This window comes from Triturus cristatus, chromosome 12 (genome assembly GCF_964204655.1).
Source record: "Triturus cristatus chromosome 12, aTriCri1.1, whole genome shotgun sequence".
Lineage (NCBI taxonomy): Eukaryota > Metazoa > Chordata > Amphibia > Caudata > Salamandridae > Triturus > Triturus cristatus.
The window spans coordinates 220,931,461-220,952,395 of record NC_140595.1 but is presented as its reverse complement, the minus strand read 5'-3'; the positions used below and the strand labels follow the sequence as shown (position 1 = coordinate 220,952,395).

At 46.7% G+C, this 20,935-nt stretch overlaps 1 protein-coding gene across 5 annotated transcripts in view; it reads left to right on the top strand.

Moving 5' to 3' along the window:
• Positions 1-20,935, top strand: part of LOC146775743 (uncharacterized) — a 328,795-nt gene that overhangs the window by 120,284 nt on the left and 187,576 nt on the right. The gene's annotated exons all lie outside the window — the stretch shown is intronic.

Sequence of the window (20,935 nt, the reverse complement as noted above, 5' to 3'; positions counted from 1 at the left end):
ATCACATCTAGAAATACAAATGTAGGCCATAACTTTGACAGGTCCGCCACTTTGAGCTACTGTAACTCAAAAGGGTGTTCCATGGGTGGTATTGGGCATTCCCACGCAACCACCAAAGTGTTTTTACACAAATAAATATCTACAAACATTGGTAGACAGCGGTTAGCACCAAAAGCATACGCCTCCTCGAATCAGACTTAAAGTTTGGGGAAAGGTTTCTCAAAACATTTTCATTTGTTATGCACTATACATCATACACACAAACTGGAAGAAATATTTAAGCATAGTTGTATTTTAAGGGTCCCCCTCCAGGATAAAACCTATGGTGCAAACCTGTCTGCGTTTTATTTTTAAATCCAAAAGTGTGTCAGTGCCGGGGGAGAGAAAAATAGTACTGTATCTTTTTAGATATCTTGCTGTTTTTGTCTTTTCCATTGATGCAATCCAGCACAGCAATTTTGGTCGCTGCGGTGCATTGCACCGATTACTAGTGTATCTGCACTCCAGTGTGGGTGATATCTTCACCCTTACAAGCCAACCAATTGAACCTATCACAGACACCGATAAAAGCCACAGTTCATGATGGCTTTGAAAATCAGACTTACTCAAATACTTTCAGAAGGCACCCCAACTGTCATACCTACCACAAACACGCAAGCCACAAGTTATGTTGGAAGTCAGTATGAAAGTTACACTTTTGTAAGCAAACATCTGCCAAAATAAGCACCAAAGTAGATCTTAAAAGATTTTTGCCAACATCGAGTAAAACATACCACTGTCTACATCAGCTTCTAAAAAAAATGCACCACTCAATAGGATCTTCACCAACACTAATCATGGAAAAAAGCCAAAAATGCTACATAATAAACACAATATAAAAGCAAATGTTTTTTTTTTTTAAATGATGCTCACCTCTACCATTATAAAATCCTTACCACTATAATAAAAAAAACAACGAAAGTCCCTAAAATAAAATAGGTCTGAGGGAAGCTAAGCTTGTGTGAGATTTCAGTAGTTACTATTGCATAAATCCTAATATCACAATAAATCCAAAAGTTAAGGTGCTTCTATAAGCTTATCTCCTACCTCTTTTATTCTCTATTTGTAGCATCAAACATTTTCATACATAAAGGCGGTACTATACAACGTGCATTGATAGAGAATGATAGTTGGAGCAGTGATGTCAGAGGAGTAGGACAAGGACTTTCAGAATCTTAGAGCAGAAGGTTTCCCATTCAATATAACAAAGATGTACAGCACAATTACAAACCATTGGGCATATTGATGTATTAGGTCTATCCTTAAATCCCTTAAGACAGCTGTAGCTATCTTGTCAGCCTCATGATTTCCCCCAAAAATTAAATAAAATTACATGCATATATAGAGGCTTCCAACCAACACTCTTTCACAATCTGTGTTTTGAAACATCAATTAAATTACACTCCCTCCTACCCCAGTAGTAGGTATAGATCAACAGACCTTCCCACTTTAGCCGTTGGATGCCTTCACCTTGAGTGACTGCATTTTGCCCTTGCACATGTACACATACAAACAAAAAAATTGTTCTCCAAAAACAGAACTTGTTACACACTTGCACTTCAAGACTGATCAGTGGTGTAGCAAGGAGAAGGGGCAGTCTGCCGCGGGCGGCACGAGTTTTGTGGGCGGCAACCTCCCCCAGCTCTCACCTGCCGTCTCAGGGCGGCATTCATCAGCATCCCTTAGACCCCCCGCTCTTCAGTGCGGCACCATCGCTGGGCGGCAATCCATGGATTCGCCAGCACCCCCCCACACACTCTTCAATGAGTCCTGTCGCGGGGCAGCAAAGGCTAGGTACTGCCCGAGCAGTCTCAGGTCTAGCTACGCCACTGAGACTGATAATGACGTTTCATAGACTATTTCCATAACTCTCAAGAACCTTAATGTAAATTACAATGTTCATTCCTCACTATAAACCAGCTTTGGTATATTTATGAATACTCCAGAAAATGAGCACAGGTCATTACAGTGGCTAAAGTATATATCCTGATTTCTAGGTTCAAGCCACACCCTCCACTGGGTTGTGATTGACATTTTATCCATTTGCATTTGAGGGAGATCTCTTGTAACTACTTGTGGAACTGCAGCTTTTCAAAATTATTTTTCTCCCCATATTAAAATGTTGGTGGTAATTTCAGCTCGCACCACTGTGAGAGTGCATAAAACACTCCTACTCCACTTAACTCACCTCCAGGCATTCATTCACTTGTGTTTTTATTAAGTTTCAAAAACCTTTATTCAGGTAAAAGGGCAGAATGCATGTTAGCCAATCCATGTATCAGGGGGCCCGACATTTGAGAAGTTCTACACCAAGTTTACATCTAGATGGTGTTCTATTCTGAATTAAAAAGAAACTTTAGGAATGTAAAAACATATGGAATAATGTGTAAATAATAAACCAAGAAACGAGTAAACCAAATATACACATTAATTCATGTCTGAAAAAATAAAAATCAGGAAACAACCATGACCCATGATCGCCTCAACATCATTCATAGTAAGCTTTCAACTTGCCCTTCTGTAATATGTCTATGCACCTATAATTTTGGACCAAAGAACGGGTTAGTGCATAGATCAATTGAGGGGATAAATCAATGCCTTTGAAAAGCAAGAAGTTCCTGGCTCCATAGAGAATCTTTCAAGCACTTCACAGCAATTAAACATTTTTAGCATAGGGTGCTGGATCTGACTCGACCAAAAACCACAACCTCTTTAGATAAAATCACATCTGCATTTAGGGAAGTTAGCCATACCTTTGCTAAAACCCACACCTTCTGTTCCATAGGGGATTACTAAGGGGCATATCAGCAACAACCGTCGATAATTATCGCTAAGCACACTTTGCGCTAGGATAATTATCGCCGGCTAATGTGGATTTTTATCGCTGAGATAGCGTGCTATTAGCAACGCTTATCTCAAAAGCGATAAAAATCCTAGTGCTAACTGCCAAACGTGAGATTATCACTGGGTGTCCAAAGTTTGGCGTTAGCTTGATGATAGGGCCTCACATACTTGGCCATGATATCCACCTTCCATAGGATATCATGGCTAAGTCAGTCCTGAAGCAGGCGTAAGGAAAGTAGCGATAACAGGGGCTATCGCTACTTTTCTTGCCGCATAGCGTGGGGCTTGATGATAGGAGAAATGTCGCTTAGCGACATTTCTCCTGTCATGTCATGTCAGGAACGCCCACTTTGCATCTCATTAGAGATGCAATGCTGGGCGTTAAGAATCCGGGCGCTAATGCAAGGTTTCACGCGACAGCGTGACCTTGCTGATATAGCGATTAAAATTATCGCCGCTTTTCGGCTGAGAACGGATGCAAAAGCGGCGATAATTTTATATCGCCTCGTTGCTGATATGCCCCTAAGAAAGGTAGCTGCGGATTCCTCTGACAAACATCCCTTCCTGACACAAAATGGGACTTTAGAACAACTTCTCCTATACACACAGAGGTGGAGAGGCAGGCAATCATGTACCATAAACTGTGCCAGGTCATGATGGATATTAAACCGATACCTTACAGAAACATTTCCCCACATCGCTCTAGAAGTCTGATCAGAAAATCCACTGACTGGTATGTGAAACTCTTCCCCTATGACTGCATTGTAAATAAGCTTGGATAAAATCAGGCCCAAAGGAATCCCTTTTAAGTTGTGCTTCCTGTAATAAAATTAAAGCAAAAGAGCAGGCTCCTGAATGAGGCATGGTGTTAGATATTACCATGCCCCATGCGATGCATACCAGAAATTTCAACTAAAAACGGGCAATAAAGGCCCATTTCCTTCTTCCTTGTCCTGACAAATGCTACCTTATATCATGTTGCAAATAAACAAGGATTGTAAAGTGAGGCTTCCCTCCCAAAATTAACTGGAAAACTACCTTTATTTTAGTGTCAGTCAGTTTCAGCGGCAGGAAAACCACAGTAACATACAGAAGGCTTGATAGAAATTCTGCCATTACAACAATAATTTTACCGGTCTTGGTGAGTGATCTCCCAACCCAAAGTGCAATCTTTTGCTTGACCTTTGACATGCTTTCCAACCAGCTCTGCGAACTACCAACCCTCTCGAAAAAACAGACCAAGAATTTTGATGCAATCCTGGACCACTTTAAGGCCCCAATCTATTTTGTCTTCTTTCCAGTTAACATACAAACACTCAATCTTTCCCATTTTAATTGGTGATGAAGATGCAAATCTACTGCAATATCACATAACCTGTTAAATTGAAAGGTTGTCTGAACAAAAAACAGATTTATCATCCAGATAAGCAGAAGCAGTGAAATAACACCCCATTCCTAATGGGACAGGGATCCTTTCTATCAGCTTATCAGCATTCAGAGTAGCAATAAAGCCAGAATTAGCAAGAGAAGGGGACAAGGGGCATCCTCGCCTTACTCCTGATAAAATGGGAAAAGAGTCAGTTAATGTGCCATTGACCATGATCTTGCTTTAACAACTTGAGTACAATAATGCCATTCGTAATCGGAATTTAGGAACAAACTTCATGTGCTGTCAAACCTTGAACATAAAAAGTGGTTCAGCCTATCAAAGGCCTTTTCCTGGTGTAAGTTGAGTAAACACATAGGAAGATCATGGTGTTTAACATACGATAGCAAATCTCTAACTGAACATAAATTGCCAGAGATTTTGCACCCTGGTACACCACATGTTTGGTCTGATTCAATGACTGTACAATTACATTTTTATTTTTTTATTATGTTATGGAACTCAAGAGAGATCCACATACAGAATACAGTAATTCATCTTTATCTTCAATACAACAGTAGTAAGAACATTCACAATAAAAACATTTAGAAAAGAAAAACATTACTACCATCAAAAGATGAATAGTTTCACCTATTCAAATTTGACACATGGGGATCCATAGGTATATTTGAAAAAAAAGGGGGAGGTAGAGGAGAGAGACAGAGGACTCGACCTCCTATTCCTTATATTTTAAACCAAAATGAGTCCATCCGTTGTGCAGGAATATCTTTCCACACCAGTTTGGATATAACTCAGACAGTTTTTCTTTAAATAACCCTCACCCACCAGGGTTTTTCCTTGCTGGCATGCTTCATCACTGGGATCTTCCCGTTCCACTGCAGAGTGGGGCGTGCTACGACCTACAGGTTACATGGGAGCAATTTTAGATGTATACTATGAAGGATGAAGAGACAAACAGAAGTGAGCGGGTTGTTATCCCTATCCCTAGTGTAGACAATTTTCTCCACTGCGTCTTTCAGTTAACCCTGTTGAACGCTGTGGAGAAATCAATAAAAGCAGAATACATGGACATGCCCCTAGCCAAGGGATACTTTTCGATCAGGGTTTGATGGGCTGTGATTCTATCAAGGTTACGACAATTCTTACGAAAGCCAGCCTGGTCAGCAGGTATACGGTTATTGCCAAATGCCCATTCCTGAAGATGAAGTAATATGCTTTTGGCAAATAATTTGCCTGTTGCATCCAGCTGGCAGTAGAGGCCTTTGATCCTTTTTTTATATAAGGGTACCATAATACTTCCCTGCCAAGAAGATGGAATATCAACAGACAGATAGCAATACTGGAACAGTAGTCATAAAAAGATAGCCCATAAAGAAGCCTTCTGTTTAATGAGTGATATTGGGAGTTTATCAGGCCCAGTAGCCCCGGAAGTTCTTGGATCCTCAAGTAATCAATCCCTCAATCTCCTTCCAGAAAGCAGGCCATATGTTTCCAATGAAATTGCTTCAACGATAAGCACAAACTGGCCACTACTGCTCAAATTGTTGGCAAATGTACTGTGTCCGCTCATCATCCGATATTGGAATAGCTTCACCTTTAACTCCAATGACGCAGTACTGGGCTATTAAAGCCTAACGAGAATTAAATGAAGTAGTGGCTTTGCTCAGATTGATCAATTTCTCATCCTCCTCTTTCCTTCTTTCAGACACCTTCAGTCTATTTCTTCTGCGCTTAAAGTGATTCATTTCCTTCTACCCCATAATTAAAGAAAATGTAAATTGCTTCCTAACTAGGGAGTTTATTTCACAATTCACCTTTTTTACAGCCCAAGGGATCTTGATAGGTGACTTGACTCTACTACCTCTATCTTTACTCTCAAATGTTCGGGAAAAGGTCAACTACTTTTCCAACCACCAGATAGGGTAATCGGGTGAAAAGTCAGGGGGCCCAGGCTTGCTGATTTGATACTATGGCCCAGGTTCTTTATATTGTCACATGCCCCATAAGTGCACCCATTAGATTTGTTACAGACTACACTCTTTCCCAGAATTCTATGAATTAAGAGCATTAAGCTCTAGGGGCCTCATGTAGGTAAATAAATTTTACCGTTTCTTAAATACCGAGCCGTACCGAATCGGTAAATTAGAATCGGTAAGTTATATGTAGGTAAAAATTCGGTAACAGTTACCGATTCGTTAACATTCGGTAATCACGAATCGGAATTCACCGAATCGGAAAATACCGAGGTGGTATTTACCGAATCGGAAAATACCGAGGTGGTATTTACCGAATCGGAAAATACCGAATCGGTATGTACGGATTCGGTAAATAAAATCACATGACTTGACGAAACAGCTAATCCCGTGCAACCACAGCCCACCCAACCAGGAAGTGGCCACACCCAGGCAGGTGTACATAATTAGCCGACCCTGGAGAGTCTTGGAGTGCAGAGGAGAGGCAGGGAGCCGGTGCCTGTGCGAGCGGGAAAACGAACATCATGTCCAGCCAGAGAACACAGAGAGACGGAGGGGAAAGGAGGAGGAAGCTGAAATTTAGCCCCAAGGAACTCCAGGTGCTGGTGGAGGAGGTGGTGAAGCAGCACCAGAAGCTGTTCGGAAGGCAATCCCTGCAAGTGCCTGAGGCGGAAAAGCGCAACATATGGCTGGCCATCCAGGCCCAGGTGAATGCAGTGGGAGTGACCCACAGGGACATAGAGGTCCTAAAGAAGCGCTGGTATGACCTGAGGATTGTAACCAAGAGGAAGATGGGCGACATCCAGAAGGAGGCCAGCCAGACTGGAGGTGGAACCAACAGGGCACCTGCCCTCACCGAACTGGAGGAGCTGGTGGGGGCCACAATCGAGCAAGAGAGCGTCGTGGGTCTTGGGGACGCCGACAGCTCTGCCAGAGCCGCCACACAACAAGGTAAGACGAAAGCACAGCAATGTAGCACCCCCTATCCCTATCCCACATCCCCCATTGTGAAACGAGAATCACACTGCAGTCCACACGTGTCAGTGCAGACAGGCAATGCATTCCGGGAGATGTAGTCAGGGAAACACTAACCATGACGTAAATGTCACAGGGCAACAAGGCATGTCACGCACTCGAGGCACAAGGAGACCGAGGACATTTTGGAATGTGAAATGATTTATTGTGACGCTTTCAATGCAGCCCTTCGGGGACACTGAGCCAATGTTGTATTTCTGTCCACAGATGTGACATCATGCAAGACAGGGCATGCTGCAGGAGAGACGGCACACCGGCCACAAATATCACCTCTAGCCAGCACAAGTACAGACCAGGGAGCAGGCCCACTGGCACCCGCACCACCAACACAGGCAGCCTCGCCGCAGCCAGAGCCAGCATCACCTCGCCCAGAGCCAGCATCACCTCACCAAGAGCCAGCATCGCCACTCATGTTTGAGTCACCGGCCACATCTCCGCTTGCAGGTGTGAGAATGATGAGGCATCCAGCAGCCAGGCTACGAGCCTTAGACACCTCGTCAGATGACAGCATGGGCCCTGACGAACTCACCATGTCCCAGGAAGGGAGCCATGCCACTGTGCCCCACACCTCACAGGCAGCACAGACGGGAGCAAGAGGGCGCCGCAGGTCGCGTGTCCAGAGTCCACCAGCACCCATTGACGGCCATGGTGTCTTCTTGGGTCTCGAGGGCCAAATGTTGAAGCAACAGCGCCTGCAAACAAAGGCAGTCATGTCAGTCCAGAGGCACATGCGGGTGATGAAAACCACATTAGTCACCATGGACAATAACATCAGCGGCATGGCTGCGGGCATTCGGGACATGTCCCAGTCAATCCAGCAGTTGTGCAGCAAATTAGATGCTGACATCGAAGCACGGCGCCGGGAACGCCAGAGAAGGGACACTACCAACAGGGCACTCAACCGTCTGGCAACGGCGACTTCTCTACTGTGCCGGCGCTCTGTGACGATGCAGGAGGGCCTAACACAGTGCTGCAGCGACCTGTCTCGGGGGATGGTGCAGGTGACAACTGCACTAGGGGTGCTATTGACTAGTCAGGCGTCGACAACTGCTGCAGGGGATGCTGCGGAGAGCATCGACACCAGCAGCAGGAGCAGCATCACACCCCCCGTCCCAGAAGCACGCAGGAGCAGCAGGCGGCTTGGGGTTGGCTCTAGTGAGGATGCACAGGCCGTGCCATCCACCACTGCAGCGCGTATGCGCAAACATTGATGTAGCCCTGCTTAGCCACTTCCCATTGGGTGACGTAACCCTGGACTTACTTCTTGTATAGATGGGATATTGCCAGATTGGCTTGTTCATGTGTTCATGGCGTGGTGCCACATTACAACTACGTCATGACTTCTCACAACTGTCTGTGTCCCCTTACTTACTCAGAAATAGTTGCATGTGATCTCTGCCCGTCTCTCTCTCCCATCGATTGCAGTTGGCACTCTAGCTGCGTTGCCCTGTGGCTGTCCTGACTCATCCTCGTTGTCCTCAAAATATGTTAGTTCCACATCTGTCCCTTTTTTCGTGGCAAGGTTGTGCAGCATTGCACAAGTGGCAATAATCTTGCAGCAGGTGATGGGTTTGTACTGGCGTGCGCCTCCGCTCTTGTGGAGGCAGCGGAACCTGCTCTTCTGTAGTCCAAACGTGCGCTCCACCACATTGCGTGTTGTTTTGTGTGCCACGTTGTATCGTCTCTCACTCTGGGTTGCTGGGTGTAGGTAGGGAGTGAGGATGAATGACCGGCATGCATATGCACTGTCGCCTAGATGAGTAAAAGGGTAACATCAGTAACATGCCTCTATACACTATGATTTGCAGGTTGCAAGGGGCGTCACTGTTACTTACCTAGCAGGTATCCCTCTCCGAATTCTCCGGCACTCAGTCGTGTGTAGATCCCACTATTCTGGAAGATGTAAGAGTCGTGGGTGCTTCCAGGAAACTTTGCAACAATATCTGTGATGATGTTCCCTGCATCACAGATCACCTGCACATTGATGGAGTGGGTGGACTTCCTGTTCCTGTAGATGTGCTCTGTGTCAGCTGGTGGACAGATTGGGATGTGTGTACCATCAATACAGCCGATGACATGGGGGAACTGTGCCATGTGATAAAAGTCTGTTTTTGTTTTCTGCAGTGCAGCCTGTGTGTTGGGGAAGCTGATGTAGTGGTGCATTCTCTGCATCATGGCATCCAGGAACTTCCTGAAGAAACGTGACAGGCAACTCTGGGATACCCCACCCACCGCAGCTATCACCACCTGATAACTGCCGGATGCCAGCAGATGTAGGCTGCAGAGCACCTGCACATGTGGGGGTATGGCGTGCGCCCTTCTTATTGGCTGGTCTAGGAGTGGGTGAAGGTCCCTGATTAAGTCCATGATGGTTTCGGGGTGTAGCCTGTACCTCTCATGTATCTCTGCATCAGTCAGCTGGAATAGTGTGATGCGCTGTCTGTAGATGCGTTCCTCCCGTCGCCAAACCCTCAGTCCTGCTGCCTGTAGACGTAGGCGCCTTGCAATGACATACATAGCGGCCATGTTGTCCACGCTGTTGCATTTAGGGATTGCTAATATGCACTGTTGATGGTTACCACCTGCTTTCAATCCGTGTTAATTACCGACTCTTATTTACCGATTTTCTTGGATTTCTTAAATACCGAGTGCTCCTACATGTCATTTTAATTTTTACCACTTCATATTTACCACTTCATATTTACCGATTCGTTAAGTATGTATTCGGTAAATCTGATTCGGTATTTTAGAATTCGGTAAATATGATTCGGTATTTACCGCCTCATATTTACCGAAAGGTGGTTTTTGGACTCCTACATCTCACTTGTCTGAATACCGGTCGGTAACGGCATATTTACCGAAAATCGGCCGTTACCGACCGGTATTTGGCTACCTACATGAGGCCCTAGATCATTAGACACTGAAAGAATACTATGGTCACTTAGATCAGTCCCCAATACCTCCAGTTGTGTATCAATTCCAAACATTTGTGGTTTACCACCAATGTTCCCTCTAATTATTTTCCTCTGTGTGCAGCAGTGTAAGGTCTCTGTGTGCTGCAGCTAAGGCTATGGGCTCCAGGAACCCGACCACACTTGTGGGTGTAGCGACAAATATCAGTGCAGATTATGTGGGTATTCATGTTAATTGCAGCACCAGTCATGCGCTGCAATTAATATGAATACTTTCTCAGAGGCACACAATATGCCCCACACACGGCTGGCTTTAGCGCTGATGGCGCCCTGTGCGACAATGTCTGTTGTCGCCCCCCCAATGACCACCTCCGCCAGTGATTCCCTCACTATCACCCTTTAACAGTGCCCATCAAGTCTCTATTACCACTCTCTCTGAGATGCATTTGATTAGTTTTATAGCGCCACTCATACCAGTGTAGGGTGTACTTTACATTACACACACATTAAACAGAGACCATCAATCATTGGTATGTAAATCAGTATATAAGAAATGTTACATAAGACAGAGGACTGCAAGGTGTATGAGTGACATGTCATCCATACTGGTAGGCAGTATAGTGTGAGTGCTTTTTCTGGAGAAGCACAAACTCAGAATTTAAAATGTAACACCATGGTTAGGGTTTCTCTTTAATAAGAATTACTTTGTACCCAAATGAACCCTTTCGTCAACATTAGGATAATGAATGGCTGGAGAAAAAATCATAATGCTCTAATCTATACCTTGCAGTATGCATGAAGTTCTTTGATGACAGTTAATAGTTTACTGTTCTATACTAGGATTTTGAGTTATAAACTGCAAGTAACGAAATGAACTCTCTGACAAAAGTAGTAACCCGCTAACCTATTTCCTTTCTATGCACTTTGTGATCTGCATGGCACATGTTCTTTGCAGCAGGCATATTAACTCTCTGCGCTACCTTAAAATTTCCTCTAGAGAAAATTCCGATCTTTCTCCAGGTAGAACAGTAATCACCAGAGTTATCTTGACATATTTATTATTGTCTGAAAATTGCTGGAGGCGAGTCCTATTAAAACAATAATATACCTGCAAACACGGTGCCCCCACCCAAAGTCAGCACTCGGTTCAGTGGCACTGGTCGCATTGCCCTAGAGGCGGCCTTGACCTGCAGCCGCGCCCTATAAACAAAAGAAATGCAGCGAATCTGCAAGCACGACGTGTGCTTTCAGAATCACCTGAAAGCATACATCGTGCTTGTAGACTTGCTGCATTTCTTTTGTTAAATGGGCGTGGCTGTGAGGCAGATTGTGTGCCTTTGTGAAAGTATTCATATTCATTGCAGCGCATGATGGGCGCTGCGAATAACAAGAATACTTTAAACAAGCATTTGTGATTCAATAGGTCTCGCATTTACGCAAGTTTTAGCTATTGACATTGTAAATGACAATGCCTATTATTTTTGTTTTGTTTTTTAAAACATAAATAAAATGCATTGTCATTTACAATGCCAATAGCTTAAACTCGCATAAATGCTAGACCTATTGCATTGCAAATGGTCGTTTAAGTTTAAAACTGAGTTTGGCGCCGGTTCAAGGACACCACGCTCGGTTTTTTACTTTAACACTGAGCATGGTGTCCTTAAAGCGGGTGCCGCCGCGCTCAGTGTTAAAGTAAAAAATAAAAAAAATGTGCGGTGTCCTTGAAGCGGCATAGCGCTCAGCTGTAAGGTTAAAAAAATTAAATAAACAAAGCATGGTGTCCCTGAAGCGGGCACCACGCTCACTATGAAAGTTAAAAAATAAAAAAAAATTTAACATAGTGTGGTGTCACAGAAGTGGACGCCGTGCTCAACATATAGGTTAAATAAAATTCAAATGTAAAATGATCGCAATTTCCCTAAAGCGGGCACCGCGATCATTATACAAATATCAAAAAAATCAGCCACCATTGTCCCCATTAGTGCCAATAACAAAAATAGTGCTCACCCCCTAGATAAAACAGGCCATGTAACGAGCCAAGTGAAAGGTCCAGTCGTTATGGGCGGTCACAACTGGAGACAAGGCGGTACCAAGTCCATTTATGAATAAGAAGCCACCATTTAAGAAGGACAATGACACAAAGCTAATGAGAAATATGGGTGGAGAGTTGGTGGGGCTGCTAGTGCATACCCTAATACAGCATGCCTCGCAAAGTGAGTAGCGCGGGAAACAGCCACTACAACGCGGGCATCACATCGCGATGCCCTTACAACATGTCCGTTACAACGCACTGCTATTACTACGCAAGTCATTAAATCGACTTGCAGTAGATGGCGTGCTAACATTAGAAATAGTACTATTCCAACACCTTCTCTACTGTTACGTAGGCTGGAGTTGGAATAGTAAATGGAATATTTCTAATGTAATGACTTGCGTAGTAATGGCTTTGCATGGTAACAACGCGGTCGTTGTAATGACTGCGTTGTTATGGCACGCGTTGTGATGACTCTCGTTGTGACAACGTTACAACAAACAAATGATGGACGGAATGCTGACAATGCATACATTCTCCCCCAGTCAAGAGATCTGGGTTAAATCCATCGTTCTTTTGCCCACTACACCACCCCAGTTTAGACATGGCCATATGCAAATCAGTCTTGACCCTGTGCCTCATGGGAACAGTCCAGCCCGAACTGCCAAGCCATGTCTTCCCTGGACCGGAATCAAGCATCCTAGGACCGGTTTCTGGCTATCAGCCATCATCAGCCAGGATAGCTTGACTCCAGTGGCGTAGTGAGCACGGGTCCCACGTCTGGGAATACCCATCCCACTTAGGGCGAAAAGCGTTACAACAAACAAATGATTGACGGAATGCTGACAATGCATACATTCTCCCCCAGTCAAGAGATCTGGGTTAAATCCATCGTTCTTTTGCCCACTACACCACCCCAGTTTAGACATGGCCATATGCAAATCAGTCTTGACCCTGTGCCTCATGGGAACAGTCCAGCCCGAACTGTCAAGCCATGTCTTCCCTGGACCGGAATCAAGCATCCTAGGACCGGTTTCTGGCTATCAGCCGTCATCAGCCAGGATAGCTTGACTCCAGTGGCGTAGTGAGCACCCGTCCCACGTCTGGGAATACCCATCCCACTTGGGGCGAAAAGCGTTACAACAGGCACAGGGTCAAGACTGATTTGCATATGGCCATGTCTGAACTGGGGTGGTGTAGTGGGCAAAAGAACGATGGATTTAACCCAGATCTCTTGACTGGGGGAGAATGTATGCATTGTCAGCATTCCGTCCATCATTTGTTTGTTGTAACGCTTTTCGCCCTAAGTGGGATGGGTATTCCCAGACGTGGGACCCGTGCTCACTACGCCACTGGAGTCAAGCTATCCTGGCTGATGACGGCTGATAGCCAGAAACCGGTCCTAGGATGCTTGATTCCGGTCCAGGGAAGACATGGCTTGGCAGTTCGGGCTGGACTGTTCCCATGAGGCACAGGGTCAAGACTGATTTGCATATGGCCATGTCTGAACTGGGGTGGTGTAGTGGGCAAAAGAACGATGGATTTAACCCAGATCTCTTGACTGGGGTAGAATGTATGAATTGTCAGCATTCCGTCCATTATTTGTTTGTTGTAACGCTTTTCGCCCTAAGTGGGATGGGTATTCCCAGACGTGGGACCCGTGCTCACTACGCCACTGGAGTCAAGCTATCCTGGCTGATGACGGCTGATAGCCAGAAACCGGTCCTAGGATGCTTGATTCCGGTCCAGGGAAGACCTGGCTTGGCAGGTCGGGCTGGACTGTTCCCATGAGGCACAGGGTCAAGACTGATTTGCATATGGCCATGTCTGAACTGGGGTGGTGTAGTGGGCAAATGAACGATGGATTTAACCCAGATCTCTTGACTGGGGGAGAATGTATGCATTGTCAGCATTCCGTCCATCATTTGTTTGTTGTAACGCTTTTCGCCCTAAGTGGGATGGGTATTCCCAGACGTGGGACCCGTGCTCACTACGCCACTGGAGTCAAGCTATCCTGGCTGATGACAGCTGATAGCCAGAAACCGGTCCTAGGATGCTTGATTCCGGTCCAGGGAAGACATGGTTTGGCAGTTCGGGATGGACTGTTCCCATGAGGCACAGGGTCAAGACTGATTTGCATATGGCCATGTCTGAACTGGGGTGGTGTAGTGGGCAAAAGAACGATGGATTTAACCCAGATCTCTTGACTGGGGGAGAATGTATGCATTGTCAGCATTCCGTCCATCATTTGTTTGTTGTAACGCTTTTCGCCCTAAGTGGGATGGGTATTCCCAGACGTGGGACCCGTGCTCACTACGCCACTGGAGTCAAGCTATCCTGGCTGATGACGGCTGATAGCCAGAAACCGGTCCTAGGATGCTTGATTCCGGTCCAGGGAAGACATGGCTCGGCAGTTCGGGCTGGACTGTTCCTATGAGGCACAGGGTCAAGACTGATTTGCATATGGCCATGTCTGAACTGGGGTGGTGTAGTGGGCAAAAGAACGATGGATTTAACCCAGATCTCTTGACTGGGGTAGAATGTATGCATTGTCAGCATTCCGTCCATCATTTGTTTGTTGTAACGCTTCTCGTTGTAACAAGTCATATTCGAGTAGCGCACGTGTACTGCCGCTAGGTTTGACCTAACCTATAAACAAATTCAAACAAAAAAACACAGAGCTGAGGTCAAGTTAGCATTCAAATTTTGGTTACATGAGAAGCTGCTTTCAAACACCATATGTGGAAGCTTGACCAAAACATACTTGATCCATAAGTGTGCACCTAAAATTTAGCCTTACCTGGCCAAGATAGAGGTAGTGTTGGTTTAAGAGTTTTACTTTTAACAGTAGCAAACCGCATGGCCAAACAAGCAATATTTTATAAGTGCATGAACTAGGTCAAAGATGGGACACATTCTAGTTTTTTTGTCCAATGTATGTAATTTCAAGGATGAAACTGCTTCTGGTGCTGTTGAGGGATTTGTAAATCTGGAAATGGTAAAGACAGATGCGTCAAGAAGTGTGGTGCTTGCAGTGCCATTTTTTACTATAAGCTTGACTCAGCGCCTTGAGACCCCACGGGTAGGTAGTGCGCTCTATAAATGTCTTGATTGATTGATTAATTATGCAACCTTCTAGCAACCTGTGACAATGCCATGTGAAAGTTTTGAAAAATGTGTTTTAGTGAATTTTACAGGTTTGAGTTGTACCTGAAATAAACCTATTTACGAACTGATTGCATTAAGCATGTGCATCAAAGGGGTGACAGGTAAGACATCAAAGCAGGAAGTAAACAGTTCAAAGGTAGATCTGTAGCTCTGACTGCCAAGAAGCAAAACAATGATTGGTCCTTCTATTCTCCACCAGCATATTGTGATTCCCTAAACCATGCAATGGCCTTTAGGGCCATTCAAGTAGAATCCATGTGATGATCTCAAGTCTATACAGGTAGTAATGAAGTAAACCTTCACAGAGTGCTGCAGCTACCCTGCCATCTGTATAAGAAATGTACACCCAGCCAAGGGTCAGAAACCGTTCCAGGTCAATCCAAAAAAGGAAGGTCGCAGCCACATGCACTTTGATGCTGTATATTTGCCATTGGAGCTGCATTCCGTTAACCACCCCCAGTCCCCATATTTATAACTTTTAATATTTAGACTGACACCAGTAAGGTGATATAAGCTGAGGAGCACCCGCATGGTCACAAGCTGTGATGCAGAAAAGGAGGTGAGATTATCTGTGTGGCTTCTCTTCATTGTGCTACATGCCCCTTTGATCCTAACCAGCTTTAGGGTACTGGGGGTTTCAGTTTTCTTGTTTGACTGGGGCGCTCCCACTGTGCTCCAATGTCATTGAGATTTGTGTCAGGATCAGGACAATGTCACTCAAAATAATTTGGGCAGAAGAATTTCCCACGATGGCTGTTATACTAGGGAAATTACAACATACCAAAGATGTGGTTACACTTTGGGTGCATGCCCGAACCAGCAGGTTCTTATACTCTTCTGGTGACACCACAATCAACATTAAGCACCTCCAGTAGGCTCACAGATGTCGAGCACACTTCAGAGAAAATTCAACATGACCTACAAATACGAAACCTAGAGCAGGACTGGGGGCGGAGCTTGGCTTGCGACAATAATGGCCGCCTGAGCCTTGACCTCCTTAACACCGATCAATAATCCTGCAATTATCCGGTCTCCCACCACTGGAAAGTTAGCTACGGACCGACATCCGATCGTCGGAAGGCCGTCGCATCCCGGAAATTTGACCTCGACCCTTTCGGACCCCCCCTGTCCGAAGATACGGCGATGATCAGCGGGTGGAGCGCTGGGCCACTGATCCCCGAGCTGGAGTGAGCGCGGGGTGGAGCTGCATCCCCGTACGTGCAGAGGTAAGCTGCTGAGACAAGCCGGTCCCCTACATCTCGGGGGCCTGACTCGCTTGGACGCCTGCACGACCCCACGGGGGCGCTGACGGAACCGCGTCCAGCTCGGGGAGGGAGTACGAGTCCGCTCCCACAGCATGGGAGAGAGCGCTGCGAGGTTTGAGGACAGATACCGAGAGGAGTCCACACCCCCCCTCCCCCCTGGCGTGAGTGAAGCGGCCGGGGCCGCGGCAAGAAACACTGAGGCTGCCCGCAGTGGAGGTAATGAGCAGCGGGGGCGCTTGAACGGAAGAGTTCAAAGGGGGAAGACAGCAGCCCACAGCCCAGGCGATACGGGCAGAGTCTGGAGGACGAGCGGCACCGCCATTTTGTGTGCTTCCAGAGGGAACGTGAGCGCCGGCTGCCACAGGAGCACACGTTGGGTGGGCCCCCGAGGCTTAATTGACGTCAGCTCAGGCAGCAGGGATCTGAAAGACGCAGTACTGAGGGACGCAGTTGGCCCTCGCACAGCGCAGCACAAGGGGAAAACTGCGATACAGAGTTGGCTGTTCTAAGAGGTGACCGGGGGTGGCATTGCTCTGCTGGCTGGCCTCTGGCGTAGTGGAGATACGGCAAGAAAAAGAAGTGACACCAGCAACAAGTGTCGCCCCTTGTAGCTGGAATACTCGATGGTGCTTCTGACAGACACCACGTCCCGCTTGCCGGATTGAAACGCCACAACTGCTACCTGAGTGGGATCTTGCAGCCTAGTCTTTGCCCGCTCACTCCCAGAGCGGAAGCACACAACAGTCTTTGACCAACTCCCCCACACGAGGGAAGACAATTGGTAGAACAGACAGGACCCAGCCCAAGCTATCCTTCGAACAAAAACGCTCTAAGTCGCATGACTCTGCCTCGCAGGCGACTAATCGGCCCCCAACTCCTACGGAAGAACAACCGGATATCCGTAGTTTGCTGTTATCTATGGAAAAGGGATTGCAGAGCGGCATCTCATCCCTGGGCACGAAAATCGACGCCCTCTCCTATCGGATGGATAGAATGGGGGGAAAGGCTGGATAAGCATGCGGAGAAGCTAGATATGTCTGATTGGCGATTCACGGAAGTTGAAGAGGCCCAGACAACACTGGATTCTGACCATAAACAGCTCGGGAGGATAATGCGGGTGCTGCAGGACAAAGCGAAAGACTTGGAGGCCCGCTCGAGACGCTGTAACTTGCGGATTACGGGCCTGCTGGAGACGACACAAACGGGCAACATGGAATGTTTCGTGGAGAAGCTGCTGGTCGACCTTTTGGGTGCAGAGGTGTTCTCCAACATGTTCGTGATGGAAAGGGCACACCGTTCCTTATGGCCCCGAACCACGCCGGGAGCCCCGCCATGCCCAATCATAGCAAAACTGTTAGATTACCGGGACAGAGACGCGGCTCTGCGCGCGGCGAGGGACAAACAAACGCTGTCATATGAAGGGTTGAATGTTTCACTCTATCCGGATTTCACTGCCCGAGTACAAGAGGCCCGTCGACAATTTGTTCCCATGAAAAAACAGTTGTGGGAGCTGGGTCTAGACTATGCAATGCTGTACCCAGCTAAGCTACGGGTGAACAGACAAGGTCGTTCCCATATTTTCGGAGAACCGAAGGCTTTGCAGAAGGCTCTTAAAGACTGGAACAAGGAACACCGACAGAGCCCGGAACGGCAGCTCCTAAACGAGGCTGCTGGGGGGTCGCTGGATGAACAGGACTGAGTCTCGACTGGTTGTATATTGTCGATAAGTATTTTGAGGGATGGGGAGGTGGGGGTGGAGGGGAGAAGGGGAATGTGCCAGGATTGTACATATGGTTATGCTGGGGCGGACGCCTACTGACACTTTCATATATACATCTGCGCCGTGGCAATTCACTCCGGCTGGGTATATTGACGTACGTAGGGAATCCAGTATCTTTATAGTGGCCACAGCATTATCCATGAGAGCCGCCCAGGGTGATGCACAGTACTGGTACGGTTCAGACTCTAGGGTGCGGTGCGGTACAATGACAAGTAATTCTACGAAAAGCTGTTCAGTGGAGGGTGTGATGCTAGAAGTCAGTGTGTGGAGGTCGGGACAGGTGTAAGCTGTCATCAGGTTTTTAGTTGTATATAGAGCGACCTCTGCCCGCAAGTGACAATCACCACTACTGTTAACTAAGTTGGGAGGGGGGAGGTGTGGGAGGTCCCTATTGGGGATGTTGCGCGACCGAGTTGTGGGTGGTCAGCTGTGGGTTGGGGGAGGGGAGGGAAGGGTATGGACTCTGTTTTTTTTTTTAGGTTGGGGAGGTCAGCCATGCTCTTTTATGAGGTACAGCACATATATCAGCCACAGGACTCAGGACACTATGAGACGCATGACAGACGGGATGGTTATGACTAGGGGGTCTATTGACCAGAGACCTATAGATTCCCTCAGAGTGCTGTCGTGGAATGTGAGGGGTCTGAATGACCATCGCAAATTACGCAAAGTGCTGAACTATCTAAACAGACATAATATAGATTTTGCCCTGTTTCAGGAGACGCACCTTCCGCTGCAGAGTCCAATGATGCGCTCCAGGGGCCTTGTGGGTAATGTTAATGCCGCAGGTTTCACAACTCATGCTAGAGGAGTAATGACATGGGTTAACCCCAGATCTAACCCCAGATCTGAATACACGTTGCGACAGCTGACGGCAGATGCAGGTGGCAGGTTCGTGATCTCCAGATGTCAGGAAGGGGGATTGGATCTGCTTCTGGTTAACGTATACGGCCCTAACTACGACTGCCCGGGGTTCTTTGCTACATTGGCTAACACGGTGAACGGAAGTGGGGCGACACATATGCTTTGGGGTGGTGACTTCAACCTTGTCAGGAACCCGAGCTTAGATAGATCAGGGGGGCCGGTAAGAAGGCCGGTGTTGGCGGTCAGAGCTATAGAAAGAGATATGATTATGGGGGCCCTCACTGATGTATGGAGGGATCTCCACCCGCTGGATGGTGGTTTCACACACTACTCTGCCTACTATAACCTTCACACACGTATTGACTATTGGCTCGCATCGACATCTCTCATGTCCGAGATCCGTACATGTCGGGTCCTGCCGCGCACACTGTCGGACCACTCTCCACTCCTGCTGGTCTTGTCCACCCCCAAGAAGACAATCCCTCCATTCATATGGCGTTTCCTTCCTTACTCACTGTCGGACCCTCTCTTTAAAGAAACGATAGAAGAAGCTATAGAAACATTTTTTGCTACTAATATTGGGTCTGTAGATAGTTTCCAGATGGTATGGGAGGTGTTCAAAGTATATATTAGGGGGATGGCCATGGCTAAACACTCAGGGGTACTCCGCGACATCCGCCAGAGACTGTCGAATTTGGAGTGCAAACTGGGTGACTTGGAGACTCGTCAGGCATCCGGGGCAGACAGGGAGACCACAGACGCAATGAAGGAATTATTGGAGGAGTATCAGGAGGCAGCGGACAGTGAAGTGAAGCATCTGGGGAAATATGCCACAGCGCGTGCATATGGGGAGGGATATAGGCTGGGATCTGTGCTGGCTAACTTGCTGAAAGCCAAACGTGGCAAGACTTTAATCACTGCAATCCGATCGGAAAAGGGTGACCTACTAACTGACGAAGTAGATATCGCCAATAGATTTAAACAATACTATTTGGACCTGTACGCCTCATGCCTGTCGGATATGGTTGGGGAAATACTAGATTACTTGGAACATATTAAGTTGCCCTTTCTATCAAACCCGCACAGAGAGTTCCTTTCACTTCCCATTGAAAAAGACGATATACTTGAAGCATTGACGGGAATGAGGGCGAATAGCGCCCCAGGGACGGATGGCCTCACAGTGAACTTTTATAAGACCTTCATAGATTTATTACTCCCCCACCTTTCGGAGTTATTTGATGACATATGCATTACGGGACAGATGCCGCAAACGGTGAGGGAAGCTATTTTAGTCGCTATTCCCAAACTAGGTAAACCACGGGAGGAATGTGGATCGTATAGACTGCTTTTCTTGTTGAATGTGGACACTAAGTTGTTCGCAAAAATTCTGGCTAACCGACTGGCCCTTTGACCCCGGAACTAGTTGCCCCGGAACAGGCAGGGTTTGTGCCTAATAGAAACCTCACTTATAATCTACGTACGGTCTTTGGCACAATGCACATGTGCGACAAGATACGAAGGCTATTGCGGTCTTCTTGGATATGGAGGAGGCTTTCAACTCTGTAGAGTGGCCCTTTATGCGGCAAGTGCTGACCAGAATGGTACTTTGCCCTGTCTTTTTGCAGCTCATCGGGGT